This window comes from Stomoxys calcitrans, chromosome 2 (genome assembly GCF_963082655.1).
Source record: "Stomoxys calcitrans chromosome 2, idStoCalc2.1, whole genome shotgun sequence".
NCBI classification, from domain to species: domain Eukaryota; kingdom Metazoa; phylum Arthropoda; class Insecta; order Diptera; family Muscidae; genus Stomoxys; species Stomoxys calcitrans.
In genome coordinates, this window is record NC_081553.1 from 95,574,505 (window position 1) to 95,597,193 (window position 22,689).

Here is a 22,689-nt window from a genome sequence, read left to right on the forward strand (position 1 = left end):
CGCAATTATTATTCGAATTCACTGACATTTTACAAAATGACTTCTACTACGGGCTCCAACATTCAATTCGATTATGGGCCGAATCGTACCATTACTTGATATAGCTCCAATATCGTAGAAATACTTTTCTTTAATGCGTTGTTGGCCTAAAAAGAGTTACCGGGAAAAGAACTCGACAAATTCGATCCATGGTGGAGGGTATATAAGATTCGGCCGGCTGAACTTAGCGCGTTTTTACTTGATTTTTCGGCATGTCTAAAACTATCCTTATGGGCCGAATTGGACCATAACTTAATGTAGCTCCAATAGCGCAGCAATAATTTTCTTTAATCCTTTGTTGGGCTAAAAAGAGATACCGGGAAAAGAACTCGACAAATGCGATCCTTGGTGGAGGGTGCATAAAATTCGGCCGGCCGAACTTACTTGATTTGATTCGGCATGTCTAAAACTATCCTATGTGTCTTGGAGGAGGGTTAAGGTGGTTTCCTTACCCAAGGCGAGTAGGCCGCACTATAGTTCGCCCAAGGATTTCAGGCTTATAAGTCTTTCGTCCTTTTCGTTAAGATACTGTAAAGGATTTTGTATTTGCACATTGCATCATACATCTCCGGCTGTCAGCATGCTTCCATCAGTGGGAGATCATTCGACTCGGCCTTACATAGCGTTATTCATTTCCTGGAGAGGTCTCTTTAGTACAAAAAGATCTCTCGAGTACCCGAATTTTACCTTGGCGGCTTTTCTGGAAATTGAAGAAGCCCATCAATATTGGCTATTCGTCTGCCATAGGGTGGGCCTAGAGGAACTCGGAAATGGAGGTTAGATTGCTGAATTGGATAATGAAGACGATTCTGTATAGGACGATCACTGTGAGCTTTGGGGAAACGTTGCTGTGTATGACTGCAACGAGGGGGCAGCCTCAAGTAGGCGTCATTTTAACGCTTTTATGAATCATGTTTGTAGACAGGATTCTTGGGGAACTTGGAACAAAATGTGTTAAGTTGTGCGCTTACGATGATGCTTTAGATAAGAGATGTGCACGTGAGTGAATTTTCAAGCCGCTCAGGAGAAAAACTGTTACTCACGCACGACTTTTTCATGTCGACTTACGTTCACGCTCACGAGACAAACATTTTGCTCACGCACAACTCACGAGACACTTAATATTCACGAGACATACAAGAGAAAAATCACGACTCACGAATCACAGTACATTCACGACCAGGAATTCCGAGCGGAGCCAAGTGGAGCGTGAAGCGGAGCAGACCTAAATTTGTCGGAGCGGGAGCGAAATTTTTTGAACCCGGAGCGGTTTTCTTAAAATCCGGTCCTCTCCGAAATTAAGAATATTTAAAATGCGCATTTTTATAGGGGTTATATTCATTTGGTCATTCCGTTTGCAACACATCGCAGTATAAATTTCCGACCCTACAAAGAATATACGCTTTAACTACGTCGGTGTCCTTTCTTCTATGTCTTCGTCTGTTGAAATCACGCTACAGTCTTCAAAAATTTAGATATTGAGCTGAAATTTGGCACAGATATTATTTCTTCCATACGCAGGTTCTTCGGTGGGTTCTTCTAATCCTTGATATATTTGCCAAATATTGTCGCGATCGTACTATATTTAGGTATAGCTGCAATATAGACCCATCTGCCGGTATAGGATCTTAAGGCCATAACATGGGCAAATATTTGGTAAGGATGTTGGAAGTCGTAGCATAAATTATGCAAACTTTTATCAAAATCAGATAAGAATTGCGCCCTCGTGTGTATCAAAAAGTGCAATCGAGAGATCGGTTTATATGGGAGCTATATACGGTTATGTACCGATGGAGACGTAGTTGACAAAAAGTTTGGAGGTGATAAACAAAACCGGCTTGCAGCCAAATCGGATGAGAATTGCGCTCTCGAGAGGCTCTAGAAGTCATTTCGGGATAATAGTTTTTTAACGGTAGTCGTGATTTTCTCGTAAGTGTCTCGTGAGTCGTTAGTATCTCGTGAGTGTTCCGTAAGTGTTTTGTTAGTAGTGAGTCGTGATTCTCACATGATAAGTGTCGTGAGCGAGATATTAATTCAATCCAAGTTTCGCACTATCACGTGATTGGATTAAGATCACACTCACGCGTGACGCAGCTACTCACGACTAAAGTGCACACCTCTACTTTAGATATTCTAGCAACGGGCAAATTGGTGTCTACTGTGTCGCAGGTGCTGGACACAGCTCTTGGATGTACGTGTTTCTGGGCTTAAAGTGTGGATAGAGCGTGAACGCCAGGAAGACAGAGTTAGTATTGCTCACACTGCGAAGGCGTGGTTCTGGACAGTAAGTTGAATTGGAATCTCAAAAAGGAATCTAGGATTACTCCTTCTTTTCTCCTGTGGGTAGAAGATGAGGGTTGAAACCAAGATTTATGCATTCGTTGTACTCGGCGGTGGTAAGGCCGTTGCTGACGTATGGTTTCGTCTGGTGACCGGAGATGGAGCATGCAACGCATGAAATTGATACGATTAACCGAGTGCCCCTAAAATTCATATCTGCTGCCATGAGCACCAGCTCGATAAGGTACTTGAAGGTATTGCTGGGAGTCCAGTCCATCGATCTAAACATTAGGGAAAAGGCTGAGAGGACTCGAGATATACTCATATATTAGATAGTGTCATATGGATCGTCGGGCGGAATTCTAAGTGGAGAATTTTATAGTTGATAGAAGAATGGCAGTTCAGGTGCCTGCTATAGAAGAATGATAGAAAGGAAGGATTAGGTTCGCAGACATTAATTTATTTACAGATGGATCGAAGATGAAGAAAGTCACCGGATAAAGTGACCACTGCCGCGAGCTCGGTATTGACGTCTCTCTCCGCATGCGCAATGAGTGCAGCATTTTCCAAGCGGAGATCTATGCAATGGTAAGGGCAGCCGTGATCGCTTTGGCGATGGATATCGAACAAAGCAATATCTGTTCATTCAGCCACAGTCAGGCGGCGCTGAATGCTATCTCTAGTACGGGTTCAACATCCAAGATGTTTAGCCTAGAGATAGTCTGCTGCGGTTACAAGGGAGCCAGTTCTTGTCTCTGTGTTGGGTACCAGGGCATAAGGACCCAGCGGGAAATGAGAAAGCAGATATCTAGCGAGGCAAGGGGACGAATCTGCCAATGGTGTCGGTAGAAGACGTGTATCCAACTCTCTCGGGAATTTTCTATATGCTTGAGGTGCGATACAAGGAGAGATGATTGGAACGCTGGAATGACACGGTAGGCTGTTTGCAAACTAAAAGGCTTTGGGATGAACGATCGAAACGTAATGTTTGCGAACTTTTCTCTTTGGAGAAGATGCCTCTGAGCGGCGTAATAGGAATTATTACAGGACACAACAAGCTAAGTACACATTTAACCCGCATAGGTATCAGAAATGATGATATATGTCGATGGTGTCATAGCACTGACATTCCGGAAGGTAGCTTTCATTTCCTTTGCCAATTTTGGATCTTTCTTCCTTCGTGCACTAGAGGAGCTAAGAAGGGTAAGTCCCGTCAGATTTAAGGACTCCATACTGGCGTCAAAATGGCATGAGTAGATGCGTCGACCGACCGTTGAATTCAATGTGAACTCTGCGACTGAAGAAGAGAGAAGTTTGAGGAATCACAATAGACCACATAGACCTAACCTAACCTAGCAGTGATTTTCCACTCACCAAGCACCCAATATTCGAGTTGCTGTGTGTTTGGGTTGCTAATGACGAAGGAGTTCGTGGGTTCGATTAAGCCTTTGGTGTATCGCTACAACTTAAGAGATATGTTACCATAATGGGCATAAATTGCCTGCCTAAATTGACTGGTACCCTAACTCGTTCTGTTCTCTTGCCATTAATGGCGCCATATTCCATTCTTAATGAATTTCTTCTAAGCTAATGCATTAATTTTAAACACGTTCAAGCTATGAACCAAAAAAAACCAAACTTTAAGTCTTCAAGGTATTGCAGAAATCGATTCCATTTGCTAACGATGCTTGTTGCCAACATTATTGTTTACTCATTTGCGAGGAGTGCTCGTTTCGCTGTTTAAGTGAAATCTGATTATCGATACACTGCACACACACACACACCCACACAACCATTCGCATCAATGCAGCGCCAGGACACCAAAGGATGTTGAAGTCATTACTGGCATCACCATGACTACCATGGTTCAGCTCAGGAGCAGAGAGATGTTTGCACTGACACCACACATCGGAACAGATAAACTGTGATGTTGTCGTCATTACATGACACTCGTACATGGCAAAGGGACATGCAAAGGAGACAAATTCGTCTGTGACAGCTTCGAATATGGAGAACTTCGATACCGCTTCTATGGGGCAAGTATGGTACGGATGGATAGTGTTAAAATTCATATTTAATAAAGCAAATGACATGGCAATCTCAAAGGATATGAGGACGGAAATTAATTTACGAACTATTGAATATTTAAGTAGACGAGATAAATGTTGGATATTTAAAAATTATAGCAGAGCGGCAATCAAATAAATATTTTATGTTATCTGCAAGACTAGTTTTAGAAATATGGGATATAACTATAGGTTAGTTTTCCGTGGCACCACCATAGTATTCATGTAGAATTTCCTTTTGCAACAGTTCGAAATATGGATTTTCGACCTAAGAAATTATCGCATACTCCTGATCGTAGAAAAAATCTAAGACGATTAAGTGATGTCGGCGTATAGTAATAATTGCGGCTTTTATGGACAGCTACATCTAAATATGATTCGATCTAGGTCATATTCGTTTCGATCATCAGGGAGCCTAGTTCAACTCACTTAAGTCCCTAAATTGGCAGATCGGTCTTTATGGCACCTTCGGTATGGGTATCAGCGAGCCTAGTGGAAATCACTTTTCTAAATTTCATTGAAATGAGCGTGAAAAAGCTGCTATTTTGATCCCATATCTATGTAGCAGATATATCTAAATTTGCTCCGATACGATCCATATTCCAATTATTTCGGGGGCTAGTGTGAAATAGACAAACAAATACTGCTTTTAGAAATTTAGTGCTATGTAGCGTGATTGAAATTGGCGGACAGACAGCCGCAAAGACAGCGCAAGGTAAAACTTGGCTACACTTGCCAATAAAGGTCCGTCCGATCTCTTCTTATGTTTCATCCAATTTCGACTAAATTTGTAGCAGTGACATCTTTTGGACCCTTTGTGGTTAAAAAGCGGATGACGGAGGGAAGGCCTCTTCGAGCAGTGTTCTCCTTAATTATCTGGAACCAAGTGATGTACGAAATCCTGTTGGATCTCAACAGAGAGGGTTTTCATCGAGAATCAGGTCACTGAAGGCCTCTTCGGGCAGTTTTCTCATTGATTATCTGGAACCGCGTAATGTACGAAATCTTGTTAGATTTCTACAGCGCGGAGTTTTCATCGACAATCAGATCACTTAATCTATTATAAAACAATGAAACTGTTACGCTTTGTTTGTCTGTTTCGTATAGACTTAAAACGGCTGAACCGATTTTCATGAAATTTTCGCAGATTATAGAGTTTGAGCCTCCGGTGAAAATAGGGACCCACATTTTTCTATATCCGAAGGGCGGCGGACCCTTCCCCTTACCACCATTTTCAAAAACGCCAGACCTCGGAGATAGGAGCACCGATTTAAGCGAGATTTTGTATGCCACCTTATGGTACACCAAAAACACGAAATTGGTATAAAATTCTGGGGGGGACGCCCCATCCGAACGGACATATATACCGATTGTGACAATATGGGTATCAAATGAAAGGTATTTAAGAGTAGAGTACGAATTTGGCATGAAAACTTCACCCTAAGTGACGGGGGGTCCTCCAACCCCGAAAACACCTTTCACAAGGATACTTTTACCACTTTGGGCAATATGGGTATCAAATTAAAGGTATTTAAAAGTATGGTACAAATCTGACTCAAAACATTATTTCTTGGTGTCTGAGGGGCCTGTCATGCCGCAAAAATTCCCAGCAGGACATTTTTACCGAGAGTATAGTACGAATTTGGTATAAAAAATTCACTTTAAGTGCCGTGGGGGTCCCCCAAACCCAAAAAAACTTTCCAGCAGGGTACTTTTACCACTTTGGGCAAAATAGGTATCATATTAAAGGTATTTAAAAGGTTACAAATCTGACTTAAAACATAATTCCTTGGTGTCTGAAGGGCCTCTCATCTCCCAAAAATTCCCAGCAGGACATTATTACCGATTGGGACAATATGGGATTCAAATTAAAGGTGTTTGGGAGTTAAACACGAATATGTTATTACAAATTAGGTTCAACTACTGAGCAGGCCGCTCCAGGCCCAATACGGCTATAAAAGTAGCGCCCGTGGACCGGTTGGGACAATTTGGGACTCAAATGAAAGGTAATTAGGAGTAGAGTATGAATATGATATTTAAAATTGGGTTTAAGTACCTAGGGAGCCGCCCCAAGTCAAAAACTGGACAATATGGGACTCAAGTGAAAAGTTTTCTCGAGAAGAATGCAAATATGGTGTCAAAAATTGCATCCAATTACCTAGGGCGTCGCCCCAAGAGTACAGCCCAAATTAAAAAGTGGTCCGATTGGGACAATTAGGGGACTCCAATGAAAGGTGTTGGGGAGTAGAGTACGAATATCATCTTGTGAGTGGCTCAATTGTCTAGTCCCATACTCCACACGAGACATTCATAGGTGAATATTTGCCGAACAACCATTGGCCTAAAGTGGTATCTTTCGAAAGACCTCAGAATCCTATTGATAACCAGAAACCACAATAAAGAGGATTATACTTCCCCTTGCTAAGTTCCTCTGGTCCCGATCATCCTTCTCGAGCCCTCTGTCAGTTATGTGCTCATAATAGGGCCTAACGCTAATATTCCCATAGCTAAAACTAAACTTCTCAAAAATAATTGAATGCTACCCGATTTAATGATTAGGGCATCCTTTTCATAGCCGAGCCCGAACAGCGTGCAGGCGACAACTTTTTGGGGAGTAGTTTTTACATGGCATAGTACCTTACAAATGTCGCAACCATTAGAAGAGGATAACCACTGCTGAAAAATTCTTCTGAGATGCTCGCCAAATTTCGAACCGAGGCGTTCAGCGTCATAAGCGGACATGCTAACCTCTGCGCCATCACTGTGGCCTCCAACCTAGAGCCCCTAGAGAGTGAAGTTTTTAATCGATTAGGCTGAAATTTAGCAAAATGACCTCTTCTATGATATGATCAAGTATTGTCAAATTCGATGCAAAGGTCTCATAGAACCTATTTCTCGATTTGACTTCTTGTGCAACTACGGAACCCAATTCTTGTCCATCTATCCATTAAAATTAATCGTGCCAGATCAATCGAATGTGAACATTCGCAAGTTATCAGGCTTTTTAAAGCGATATGGCTGTTTCAGCGGTACGAATTGAATGATATGTTCCTCCTCCTGCTGCTGTGGTATCACAAAAAAACCAAAATGTCTAACTTAGTCTGCTTGCAGATTGCTAATTAAAATCTAACCCATCAATCTAAATTTTTTTGTTTATTTTTAGATAACATCATACTATTCAAAACTATTCGTCCTTGATACAAATCTTGAAAGGCTTGCAGCTTTTGCAGCGCATACCAAAGACAATCAACAACCACAAAGTTTTGGTTGTTTCCATTTCCGTTTCCCTTTCTACGTTTATCTCGGCCAGCAATGAATTTATGTTAAAATTTATTTGATTGTTTCGCAACCACCAAGGACTAGAAGTGAGAAGAAGAAAGTAGCAAGACATTGCAAGTATTCAACAAATTATTGCTAAGATGATTGTGGCACCATTACTCATAATATTTACTTAGCTGTGTTTGTTTTCTGCATAGGAAGTTGCGGAAATTGCAACTCTTGTGGCCAAATACTTGAAAAGTGCAGTTTTGCATTATTTCAATATTTCTTTTAACTTCTTGGCAATGAACGACTTTATGGTTTGTGCAAAGGATTCACTTTTACTTGAAAATGTGAAAACTTTATAAGGGAGGTAACTTAGAGTTCCAAAAATCATAGCAAAAACAAAAAACACAAAGTTTCATAGTTTGAGAACAATGTTGAACGTTCTTTTCTGGGAAGATATTTTAGAAATTTCAATAACACCACAACTTGGAGGTCGGTCACAAGTTTAGTTTCTGTTGCTTTATTTTCGCATACATTTTTCTATAGTGGTGAAATTTTTTAAGTAAATAAATGAAAAAAAAGATATAAAAAAGTTTTTTCCCAATATGCATTCAAAGCTTATGTGTAAATATTTAATGTCCTTTGGAGTATTTGAATAGTGCTGGCGAATCTCTTGTTCAAGGACAGGACACTACTACTATTCAATCTTAATACTGACATTAGTTAACTTAAAACTAACAACTGAGTGAAAGTTCAAAGACGAATGTACCGAAGTATGAGCATTTTAAAGGATCTATACGGTGTCAAATCAAATCATACAAGATGCGAAGGGTTTTAAATAATTTATTTAAGAGCTGAGATAGTTCATTAGCAACAAAAGAATCGAATAGATTTATTCCTTCAAACACTTAAAGTTGGCGGACGGTCATGCCTAGACCGTCTAATGATAAAATGATCAAGAATGGATACATATTTTACTAGCTGGATCCGTTCCACTCCGCTACGCTTTGTGTTACAATATGAAGGACTTCCAAATGTTATAAATTTTTTGCCATCCACCATAGGATGGGTGTAAACTAATATCGTGATTCCGTTTGTAACACATCGAAACATTGGTCTTAGACCCCGTAAAGTATATATTATTGATCGCCCCGACATTTTAAGTCGATCTAGCTATGCGCGTCCGTCACTCCCTCCATCCGTCCTTCTGTCGAAATTACGATAGCGGCCGAGCGCGTTCAGCTAGTCACTTTTCCATAAATGACCATCTGCAACCTCATTAGAAAGTCTATTTGAACTGGATAGATCATCTTAAGACATGTCTGCTGATCAAATTTGGTAAGTGCAATTTTTCCATTTGACAATGGTGGACTCATTTCTCTTTGATTGCCCACTTCTTGCCTTCCTTTTCCCGACTTATTTCCTTTCCAGGACTGTTCCGCATCGAAATACATCTCCTTTCTCGACAACTTTAGAGAAAACTTCTCCGGAAACGGTAGTTTTAATATTCATATATTTTATCTTCGATTTAAAAATACCAGCTAAATCTTATTCAGGTTCCTCCTCAACCTATTATTCGAAGGCCATCTCTATAGTTTACTAGCTGAACCGGGCCCGTTTCACAGCGCCTTTTTTTAATGCTCTTACACTTTTATTTGAGCCCTATATTGCAATGGTCAATATTTAAGTCCTTTTTTTAGGTAGAGTCTTCAGATGGGGACATTTCGCCCCGAATGTGGTCATTGAAGATGAGAGGTACGAAAGTCCGCCAATGATGCTAAATGCGTGGATTCAAATCCTGGCGAAGACAGTGAAAAAATTTAAGTGGTGCTTAACCCCCCTACTATTGGAGACATTTGTGAGGTTATATGCCATGCATAGATGTCATGTAAAATATTCTCGCCATAGAGACGTCTCAAGAAGTCATGCAAAAACTTCTCCCCGTAGAGGTGTCGCACTGGGAGATGCCGTTGGACTCGGGTATAAAATTGAGGTCCTTTATCATTGAGCTTAAACTTGAATCGGACATTTTTCATTGATTTGTGAGAAGTTTGCCCCAGTTTCTTAGTGGAATGTTCATGGTCAAATTTTCATTTGTAATCATGTCCGGTTTGGGGTGTATTTTGGGAGTGAAGTGGCCACCCAGACACTTGGCTCTCAAAGTAAGTATAAGCTTCTGGCTCTCTGAATATAATCTTAAATATTTTTTGTATGAGCCTCTTACCATGCAAATTGCAAATTCTCACATATCAATGAGTACCTTCCAATTCAAGTTTAAGCTCAATGATAAGGTGCCTGCACTTTGCGACACTAAAGGCCTGCAAATGTCGAAAGCAAATGCATTGCTATGATATGTGATCATCAACGCAACGACAACAGAAACCCAAGGGCAGATATTGCTATGCGGAGGCAAGCACAGTAAGTTCAGCTTAGGGGGTGCTTTACGCCTTACTCACAAACACTTGGCTCCAAAACTGGATTCCTTTACTATTCTCAAATACCTTTCATTTGAGTTCCATATTGTCATGATGGATCAAATAACCTATTGGTGGTGCTTTAAGGAGGTTTAGCGCCAGTTAGATACTCTAACACAAATTTTTATGTCATGTGCCTTATCTACTCCCGCATTGATTTCATTCGAATCTCATATAGCCATGGTCGGCTAATATGCCCAATTGGGGGGATTTTGAGGGTGGAGACACCTCCCATTACATGGACTTAATTTTTTTTGTCATATTTTTAATCTACTCCCGAATGCCTTTCATTTAATTCCACTATCGACCTGAACGTCCAATATGTCTTTTTGGGAAGTTAACAGGTTAGGGTGGCCCGCTCCCGCATTGATTTCATTCGAATCTCATATAGCCATGGTCGGCTAATATGCCCAATTGGGGGGATTTTGAGGGTGGAGACACCACCCATTACATGGACTTTATTTTTTGTCATATTCTTAATCTACTCCCCAATACCTTTCATTTGAGTCCACTATCGACCTGAACGTCCAATATGTCTTTTTGGGAAGTTAACAGGTTAGGGTGGCCCGCTCAGACTCAGACTCACATTTTATTGCCATATTCTACTCTCCAAAAACTTTCATTAGATACCCATATTGTTCCGATCGGTTAACTTTTGATTTTTGGTGTTGTTTTTGAGGTAAGGAGGAGGGTGCGCCCCACATCCAATATCAAAAAATTATATAGCCTAAAAATTTCGAGAGAATCAGTTCTGTCTTTTTTGAGTATATATGGAACAAACAAAAAAAAACTGGGTCCCATATAGTAATGAGTGGCATATATACCCATTCAGGGTTTTTTTACGGGTCCCCTATACTTCGACCTGATTTTGTATGCCAGATTAGTAATCTTCTCCCGAATACCTTTCATTTGAGCCCCATTGGAGGAGTTTTGAAGTTAAGGCGACTTTCTGGGTACTTGCACCCAATTTTTAATACCATATTCGTATTTTACTCTCCAATACCTTTCATTTGATACCCATATTGTTCCGATCGGTCCACTCTTGATTTTCGGTGGTTTATTTAGGATAAAGGGGAGGGTCCGCCCCCTTCCGATATCAAGTGTTTGCTTGAAGTGTTTGCGGTCCCCTTTTCACATGGTCCAAATTTTGAAAAATTTTTATATTCGTATATAACTTTCATTAGAATCCCATATTGTCCCGTTTGGTATACATGTCCATTTGGGACATAATTGTGGGGCGGGCAACTGTCCGGGAATAGATCCCAAACTTTTATATAACTTCCGTATTCTACTCTCAATTACCTTTCGTTTGATATCCATATTGCCCCAATAGTTAAATATGTCAATTTTGGACGTTTATATGGGAGCTGTATAAGGCAAGAGACCGATTCAGAACATAATTGACACGTATGTTGAAGGTCATGAGAGAAGTTGTTGTACAAAATTTCAGCCAAATCGGATAAAAATTGCGAACTCTAGAGGCACCAGAAGTCAATATCCCAGATCGGTTTATATGGCAGCTATATCATAATAAAATATGACAAAGCTATATCATAATATTATATGGCAGCTATATGATAATAAAATACTTCGTGCAAAATTTCAACCAAAATCGGATAGGAATTATGCCCTCTACAAGCTCAAGAAGTCATGTCCCCAGATCGGTTTATATCACAGCTATATCAGGTTATGGACCGATTTGAACCATACTTGGCGCAATTGTTGGATACTTCGTGCAAAATTTCATTCAAATCGGATAAGAATTGCGCCCTCTAGTGGCTCAAGAAGTCAAGACCCAAGATCGGTTTATATGGCAGCTATATCAGGTTATGAACCGATTTGAACCTAACTTAGCACAGTTTTTGGAAATCATAGCGGAACACGTCGTGCAAAATTTCATTCCAATCGGATAACAACTGCGCCCTCTAGAGGCTCAAGAAGTCAAGACCCAAGATCGGTTTTTATGGGAACTATATCAGCTTATTGTCCGATTTGAACCTTACTCAACACAGTTGTTGGAAGTCATAGTGAAACACGTCGTGCAAAATTTTATTCCAATCGGATAAGAATTGCGCTCTCTAGAGGCTCAAGAAGTCAAGACCCCAGATCGGTTTTTATGACAGCTATATTAGGTTATGGACCGATTTGAACCATACTGAGCACAGTTGTTGGAAGTCATAGCGAAACACGTCGTGTAAAATTTTATTCCAATCGGATAAGAATTGCGCCCTCTAGAGGCTTAAGAAGTCAAGACCCAAGATCGGTTTATATGGCAGCTATATCAAAACATGGACCGATATGGCCCATTTACAATCCCAATCGACTCAGACGAATATTGCGAGTAGTTACAAACAGAATGACGAATTTAGTATACCGCCATCCTATGGTGGAGGGTATAAAAATTTGCCATGTGAGAACGGTTTGAGGCATCTCTTTGAAATTTTGGAATGGGTAGAGCTGGAGTGTAAGCAAGATCATGTGCAAAATTTCAAGGCTCTAGATTTACAGGAGTTTCAAAAGCTTAGCGATGTTTAGATACATACTTAGGCTTCACATTGGAAGAATTTTGGCTCATTGACTCCCATTCCTCGCACCATTCTCTCAAAGTTCCTGAACGGCAACAACGTCAAATCTTTTTACAATTATGGGGACCTTAAGAGCCGTTTAAGCGACTTTGCAGCATTTGGGGATTTATTCGTAGAAACCGGACTCCGGTTGGGGTTAAATTCTTTACCACTATTGCCATAGGCTCATCGTTTATGTCCCAAGGAAGTTCATCCTTACAAGGCTCGTTTTATCATGCCATGATGAAGTTTTTACGCATTCAGGCACTGGTGAGAAAGCACTGACCATATTCAGATTTAGCTGCCATATAGACCGTTCCCTGATTAAACTTCTTAAGCTAATTTATGACGAGTTTTTCTTCCGTTTAGTTGTCTTAAGGTCACTTGTGGCTTGTTTTAGAATTTATTTCTCTAAAATTAGGTACAGGGAATTGAATTAGATCCTTTCGATCCTAGTTGCCATATACAGACCATATTTCGATATTTTTAACCGTTTTCACGAAATTTGTACAAGTGACTTCAAGTAGAACCTATTGCCAATATAAGTCTGAACCGGACTATATCGGGACACAGCTGTCATATAGATTTCAATTGATCTCCCGATTTAAATTCTTTAACCTCTAAGCACCTATGCGAAATTCAATTCAAATAGGCTAACATTTTAATGTAGTAGCCGCCTTATATATCGATCTCACGATAACACTTTATGACCTCATAGCCACCTATGACATGAGCTTCTCAATGTAACGCATTCTGACATTTACACCATCGAGGCCGTGTTACAATCAGGCAGCATAAAACATATCTTGATTTCACTGAGCTTGCATCGCACATCTGGCCAAAATAGGATACATTTTCAAGCAACATCGCTGTCCGTCACATATCGATGTTATGGCACCCTGGCAGAGTTTTATGGTGCCTTTCATGATCTTACACTACTCACTTACATTCAATGACGAATCTCAATTTCACATAATTGAAATTCAAGCCTCTTATGTGGTGGATTTTATTATTTCCAAGAAAATGGGAAAATATTATGTAAGGTGATAGGCAATATTTTAAGCATAATATTTTAAAATAAAGCTTTTAAATCTCAAAACTTAAAGACACTCACAATAATTAGTTAGTACTCATTAACACAAAAGTCTTGTTCATTTATTTGTCGACAGCCCGAATATGTAGTCCACCTTAGCGTATAAGTAATTTTTGTATGCGTACATTAAGTATACGCTCCGAATACCACCTTAAGTGAATGCCAACTGTGAAAGTGCAGCATGCGTTTCCAATTAAAAGGCAAATAGGAATACTGGCTGAAAAACTACAATTTATTTCCCAGCAAATAAAGTGGGTTAAACTTAAAGAAGTATTAAAGCAAATCATAGAAATTCGAGCATAGTTGAAAACAAGTAGAATACGGCAAAAGACGGGAGTCGCAGACCAAACATAAGTTTTACTTGGGCGATTTCATTATTTGGACGCTATACCTAATTGTGAACCGCTTTAGTTAGATTTAGAAAGAGAATTGCAGATGGGTACTAATATATCCGTACTAATTTTTTCATTGTTATTTTAATCAAACCGGACGAACATATACTACATGTAAATACATAGTAAAAGTCATAGAAGAAGGCATTGTGCACAACTTTAAGAAAACCAGTTGATAAGTGCGTTGACAAACGGCTCAAAAATGAAAAACGGGCTGTATCTAAAAGCCATAACTAAATCACAACTGATTTCTTTCAAATACAACAATACTCTCAGGAATCCTCCAAATTTCCTGAGAATCGTTTGACAACTGACAAAATTATAGCAATATTACCTATATTGGACGAACCTTTATATGGGAGCTTAAAGGGTGGTAGTCACGGAAGAAGCGTTGACCAAAAATTTTAGAGCATTGGTTATTAGATGCGCTTCCAATGGCTCTCGAAGTCAAGATCGGGCTATACATATAAATAACACCTTTATATAAATCTGAACCGATTTCTATGAAATGCACCAGTAATGACAAGAGGTGTAAGATAAATCTTCGTGATAAATTTTGATAGAAACGGTTAACAAATGACCACATTATTGCAATATTAGTCCAAATCGGACGAAAATATAGTGGGCGACAAAAGTTAATGTTCTGATTCTGATTAAGCCAACTGACAATTTTCTTTATATTATAAACAATTTTAAAGATAAAGGTTTATGTATAATCTTTTTGTAGAAGGCCACCGTCGCGCAGAAGTCAGAATGTCCCCTTTTGACGCTGAATGTTAGGTTTCGAATCCTGGCGAGAACATCAGAAAAATGTTCAGTTGTGGTTATCCCCTAATGCTGGCGACATTTGTGAGGTACTTTGCAATGTAAAAACTTCTATAAAAGAAGTGTCGCATTGCGGTACGCCGTTCGGACTTTGCTATAAAAAGAGGTGCCCTTATCATTGAGCTTAAAATTGAATAGGGCAGAACTTATTAATATGTAATATGAAGTTTGCCATTGTTTCTCTATGGAGTGTTAATGGGTAAATTAGAATTTGCATAATCTTTTTGTGTTAGTAAACTATAGGTTAGGTTGAAAAAAGGGTAATACGCCCCATGTCACTACGGACACACACCTAGGCAAGTAATCGGCTTGCTGTTCGTTCTATATAAAGAGCTATAGAAAAGATTTAAAAAAAAAAAAAAAAAAATCAGAAAAACGCATGAAATCATTATTGAAGATTATTTCATGCAAATGTTGACCGTGACTGCGCCTCAAATGATCCACCTGCTTTGTCCAATTCTGGCATATTCCTTCCAACATTTCATCGGTATCTCACGAATAATTGCTTCAATGTTGTCTTTCAACGCGTATAGACATGAGCTTTAACATGGCCCCACTAAAAATAATCTTAAGTCGTTAAATCGCACGATCCAGGCGGCTAATTGACTGATCTCGAACGTGAAATAAAACGTTCACCGAACTCGCCCCCTTAATAAGTCCATTGTTACGGGTGCTGTGTGGCATGTTGCGCCTTCTTGTTGAAACCACGTGTCAAGCTAATCAAGGCCTTCCATTTTGATCAAAAAATAGTTGGATATCATCTCACGATAGCGCTCACCAGTCACAATTACGTTTCGATTCGCATCATATTTGAAGAAGTACGGTACAATGATGCCACCAGCCCATAAACATCACCAAACTGAGAATTTTTCTAGTTACATTGGTAGCTCTGGCAATGTTGCCGGCTGATCCTCACTCCAAAATTGACAATTCTGCTTATTTACGTAGCCATTGAGTCAAAAATAAGCTTCGTCGCTGAACAAGATTAATGCGCGGTGAACTTTCTTAACAGAGGACGCATTTCGATAATAATATTCAATAATTTACAAGCATTATTCGTTTGTTAGATGACTCATGGTTAACTTATAGACCAAACTGAAGATGTTTGACAGTGAAACCAGTGTTGCCAAAATGACTATAGCTAAAAAATTCTCCTTTACTAAAAAGAAATCTCGAAAGAGATTTGTGTCCCCACCAAAGTGCCAGGGTCTGTTAGCCGCGAAAGCTGCGGAATGACATGCCCTTGATATGCTATCACATGCTGCACTGATTTTGCATAAGTGAACTCTTAATCCTATGTGCCCCGTTAAGATACAGAAAGCTAATCTGACCTCCTTCTTACTCCCTTTCAGTGATAGCCTCGTCTTCTCACGTTCTGGATCTTTCCGTAAGAGTTTCCTCTACCTAATCTCCTCGCGTTAAAACCACACAACCTCGAAGTTACGAATTCCGTGCAACTCACAAAATCCTTTATTGTTTTCCATACCACTCCACTAAATTAGTTCATGTCTGGTATTTACCTGCACAGATACCTAATATTGATGTAGGTCGTTGAAGATAGCAAATGGGCCATATCGGTTCAGATTTAGATATAGCTCCCATATAAACCGATCTCCCGAGTTGACTTCTTGAGCCCCTGGATGCCTTAATTATCATCCGATTGGGCTGAAGTTTGTGAGTTTTATTAAGACTACCAATAACTGTGCCAAGTACGGTTCAAATCGGTCTATAACCTGATTAAGCTCCCATATAAACCGATTTCCCGATTTGACTTCCTGAGCCCCTGGATGCCTTAATTTTCATCCGATTTGACTAATATTTTGCATGTGGTGTTCTGTTATGACTCCCAATAACTGTGCCAAGTACGGTACAAATTGGTCTATAACCTGGTATAGCTCCCATATGAACCGATCTCCCGACTTGACTTCTTGAGCGCCTGGATGCTTCAATTTTCATCCGATGTATCTAAAATTTTGCATGTGGTGTTCCGTTATGACTCACAACAGCTGTGTCAAGTACGGTCGAAATCGGTCTATAACCTGATATAGCCCCCATATAAACCCGTTTCTCGAATATCTTTGTTCGTTTCCTAGTACTTTAAAGGGTCGCAAATGGATATTTCGTTGTGTTGCAAGCGGATTGACAAAATAAATATCCTCCATCCTTTGATGGTGGGTATAAAAATTACAATAATAATAAATTCTACGCATTGTTCAGTGGGTATAGCGTTTAACAACTAATTTGCCGAATCATAGCAAAGCGTTGTTATTCAAACTTTGTATAGTTCTTTAGCAATGCTATCAGGCTATAATGGAAACTGTTAGGATCATTTTTTTTTTTTTAATTGCAATTGACACATTTGACCATTAAAAACCAAAACGATTAAGTCCATAAAAGAACCTCAATTCGTCACCAAGTCCGAAGTAAATACTCCACCATATCACCAGATGGTATAAAATACCATTGCAATAACAGTGCAGTTAAGTGATTTGAAAATTTTCACAATTTTTTAATTGCAGGTGACGAAACACGGGTTTGACAGATTTTTATCGCCTCACAAATGGCCTAAAGCAAACGGTGCATGCAGGTTAAACAAGACACATGTTTTTAGTTGCAATAATTACGTCATTCACATCATAGCTTCACGTGGGCAAAGTCATCGCAATTAAAAAGTCGTTTGTAAAAGATAGACCTTGATAGACAAATGTAAATTAAGACATTAAAATAAAAGTCAGTGTTGCGATTGGTTTAATTGTTTGTACCATATAAATTAAAACAAGTAAAAAGGCGTAAAGTTCGGCCGGTCCGAACTTTGGATACCCACCACCTCGGGTATTTACGTAAACCACCTTTCCCCAAAATCCGGTGCAAAACTCATACCTTATGTCCCATAGCAGAAATATGTGGAGGGGCTTAACTTAACTCTTTGTCCCAAATTTCGGCAACATCGGACAATAAATGCGCTTTTTATGGCCCCAAAACCTAAAACCGAGAGATTGGTCTATATGGCAGCTATATCCAAATCTGGACCGATCAGTGCGATAAGGCAGAAGTATGTCAAGGGGCTTAACTTAACTCACTGTCCCAAATTTCGGCGACATCGGACAGTAAATGCGTGTTTTATGGGCCTAAGACCTCAAATCGGAGGATCGGTCTATATGGCAGCTATATCCAAATCTGGACCGATCTGAGCCAAATTGACGGAGGACGTCCAAGGGCCTAACACAACTCACTGTCCCAAATTTCAGTAAAACCGGATAATAAATGTGGCTTTTAAGGGCCTAAAACCCTAAATCGGAGGATCGGTCTATATGGCAGCTATATCCAAATCTAGACCGATCTGAGCCAAATTGACGGAGGATGTCAAAGGGCTTAACTCAACTCACTGTCCCAAATTTCAGCAAAATCGGATAATAAATGTGACGTTTATGGGCCTAAGACCCTAAATCGGCAGATTGGTCTATATCGCGGCTACATCAAGATATAGTCTGATATAGCCCATCTTCGAATTTAACCTGCTTATGGACAAAAAAAGAATCTGTGCAAAGTTCCAGCTCAATATCTCTATTTTTAAAGGCTGTAGCGTGATTTCAACAGACAGACGGACGGACATGTCTAGATCGTCTTAGATTTTTACGCTGATCAATAATATATATACTTTATAGGGTCGGAAAAGAATATTTCGATGTGTTGCAAACGGAATGACAAAATGAATATACCGCAATCCTTCGGTGGTGGGTATAAAAATTAGAAAATTGATGCGTTTGTTGTTTTTAGCGTTGAGGATTCTTTTTTTTTCTATCAAACAACACGCAGGGGATGTCCCCTATGAATGCAGTGCATTGCGTTGGCGAATGGAAATCAAGAATTAGAGGGGGGTAAAGGATGTGATGTGTGTGTGTGTCTTAAATCTGGTTATCATAGAGGGTGGGAAAAAATTAGCCGGAAGAAGATCCCACATACGAATGGTTCGGGGGAAATAAGTCTCTCTTTAATGAATTGTCCGGTCCGCTGGCCAATCAATTACTAACGGGTGTGAGTTCCTGGAATGTCTAATATCTCTGACAAACATCCTTACATCAGAAATAAGAAGACGAATATCAGACGAACCCACACCGTGAAAATACAGATAGAACAGTGCCAAACAACCCACAGTGCGACGAGGTTTAAGGGAGGCAATATAGCTGGGGATACCCTACTGTCCCCAATCAACGCCATCGCTATCCTATGTACACGATCCAGTAGCTCCAAAGATGATTTTGAAGCTCCATACATGTGAGTTGTAGTCCATTTTGGGCCTTATGAAAGAAGTTAAGATCAGGAGTGAAGAAATTCTTATACCGTTTAAGAAAGCCTAAGCACTTGGATGCTTCTTTCGACACTTCAAATACATGTTTAGCCCAATGGACATCACTTTGTATTTTCATACCCAGAACATCAAGAGTTACTGCTTGCTCAACATCTATACCGTTGATAGACAAAGATGATCGTAATGGGCGACAACAAACAGCACTGAGTCTTCCTTGCATTGAAATCTACTCGATTCATTCGACTCCACTCAGAAATCGCCAGCAAATCCTGGCCCGCCTCGTGTTCTCAATCTCGAATATCAGACGAACACCCACCATGAAAGTACCGATTGAGCAGCGCCAAACAACCCACATTGCGACGATGTTAAAGGGAGACAAAGAATTGGATATCCTACTTTCCTCAATCAACGCCAACGCTCTCCTATGTACACGGTCCAGTAGCTCCAGGGATGATTTTGAAGCTCCTGTCCATACATGTGAGTTGTACTCCAATTTGGGCCTTATAAGAGTGCTATAGATGTTAAGAAGATCAGAGGGAGTGAAGTAATTCTTACACCGTTTAGGGAAGCCTAAACACTTGAATGCTACTTTCGACACTTCAAATACACGTTTAGCCCAACGGACATCACTTTGTATTTTCATGCTCAGAACATAAAGAGCTTCTGATTGCTCAACATCTATACCGTTGGTAGACAAAGATGATCGTAACGGGTCAGCGAGTCGTTTGTGTGACAACAAACAGCACTGAATCTTTCGTGCATTAAAATCTACTCGATTCATTCGACCCCACTCAAAAATGGCCAGCAAATCCTGGTAGAGTGTATCGTCCATAACCTGCCCCTTGTCCTCGATCTCTCGCAGACTCGGCCTACGGTCGAATGAGTACGAATGACACCTATTACTGTCATCCGCAAATGAGTAGATCGGATTCGTTATCTGACTCAACAGATCGTTGATGAATATAAGAAAAAGAGAAGGAGAAAGAAGGACCACCTATATCACCTCGGAACCGCCTTGAACGAAACAAATAGTACTTGGAGTGTTTGAGAGAAAGATCCTTCGTAAAATATGTGAACCAATATGCGTTGATGGAGAATAACAGCGGAGAATGGAGAATACCAACCACCAAATGTATGGCGACAATAGCATACTTAAACGCATCAAACTGCGACGGTTGCATTCGCAAAGTCATGTTGACAGAATGAATAAAGAAGCTCCAAAGCCAACCCAATAAAAGGTAATTTTTTTAGCTACCAGCAAATCCTGGTAGAATGTATCGTCCATAACCCGCTTCTTGTCCTCAATCTCTCGAAGACTCGGCCTATGGTCGAATGAGTACGAATGACAGAGATTACTGCCATCCGCAAATGAGTAGATCGGATTCGATGGCTGACTGAACAGATCGTTGATGAAAATAAATAAAAGAGAAGGAGAAAGAACAGAACCCTGGGGTACATTTGCGGTCAAGTTATGCTCTTTGAATGAAAACCCATCTATAACGACTCATAAAGTGCGATCTCTGAGAAAGCTCGAAATAAATCGAACGAAGCCATTACCGACACCAAATGCGACATGCTTTGATAGTAGTGCTCCATGCCAGACCCTATCAATTGCCTTGGAGATTTACAGAGCCACAAACTTACTCTCACCAAACTGGTGGATTGAGCGACTCCAACGTTCCGACAGTAATGACATGAGGCCCCCTGTAGAGCAATCTCTGCGGAACCCAAATTGTTGGTCAAACAACAACGACAAATTTTGCCCATGAACATTCCACTAAGGAACAGGAGCAAACTTCCAACATATCAATGAGTGCAGTCCGATTCAAGTTTTAAGCTCAATGGTAAGGGGCCTCTTTTTATGGCCGAATCCAAACGGCGTGCCGCAGTGCGACACCTCTTTGGAGAGAAGTTTTATATGGCATAGTACCTCACAAATGTTGCCAGCATTAGGAGGGGAAAACCAACGCTGAACATTTTTTCTTATGGTCTTGACAGGATTCGAAAACAGGCGTTCAGGGTCATGGGCGGACATGCTAACCTCTGCGCTACGGTGGCATTCAAGGCTAAGAAGATCATTCGACTCTAAATGCCTCACAAGATGGTGATTAACCTTGCTCTCCATAACCTAGGAGAGAGCGGAGCATATTGCAATTGGCTGGTAATTCGCAGGGTCGTTCGATTCACCCTTCTTGGGTATTGACTGAACGTTCGCAATCTTCCAACGCGCCGGGAAAACAGCCGCACGGTAGCATAGGCTGAAAAAATTGCTTACAGGACGAGCGAGCGTCGAAGAACACTTGCGCAAGACAAGTGTTGATATGCCATCCGGGCCCGGTGATTTATTAACGTCTAGATTTTCAAGAACCCTTTTAACACCACGATTTGGACAAAGTATCTGAGGCATGATGCCAGATATATCTTCAATAACTGGGAGTTATTATTGCTATCCGGCAGGGAAGAGTTACATGCAAATATAAGTTAACAGTTACTACATTTCTGTTTTTATTAATTTGAGTGCTTTTACAGAACAGAATCAAAAATCTTAAACTTAGGTTGAAGTTGGTTGGTGCTGCTGTTGGCGCTGCTGCTGTTGGTTGGTGCTGTTGCTGGTGCTGCTATTGGTTTCTTGCTGATTGACGATTTTGTTATTGTTGTCGTCATGAGGTGTCAGGTTACCCGCTTTGCTGTGTTTGCTGTTGATCTGCGGTACTGGTGGATACGGATTGTTGACCCTTGCGTTAGCTGTAGAAATGCTTACATTTCATTACCATTACCATTTCATATTGTTGCTTACAAATCATGATGGTTCACTGTTTGTTGTTGCAGGCGGACAATGTTGACTGACAGCGGTCAATGAATTAATCAATAGAATCAGCAATTTTTTGGTATCGAAATCCAATATAAAGAATTTTTTGTTTGGCTGACATCCCAGCAAACATCTTTGATGTTAACACCTCCCCTCTTAGTTACGAGCGTCCTCGATCGTAATACCGTTAGAAGTAAGGTGTCTGAGATAATCTTGGTACGTCTCTTGGAAAGTTTGTTGAATTCGATGTCGGAACTGATAGTTGATTGGGAGGTGCTAGATTAACGGTTTCAATCAATGGGCGCTGCTTTCTTCTTATCAAGAACAATACCAGAATGAGAGCTGCAGCTATTGTGAGTAAATGCACGGCCGCACTCCATTTGTTTTTAATGTTCAACAGTTCTATCGCTTTTGTATTGTTTAGATGGATCCTTTTTACAAATTCCAAAGTGGTTACTTCTTCTATTTTTGATCCAGGAGATCTAGGTTGTAGGATTGCAGGTAATGGTTCGGCATACGTTGTTTGGAAATAGTTGTATGTCTCGTTGTCAATTGTTATGGAAGCGTTTTGAAA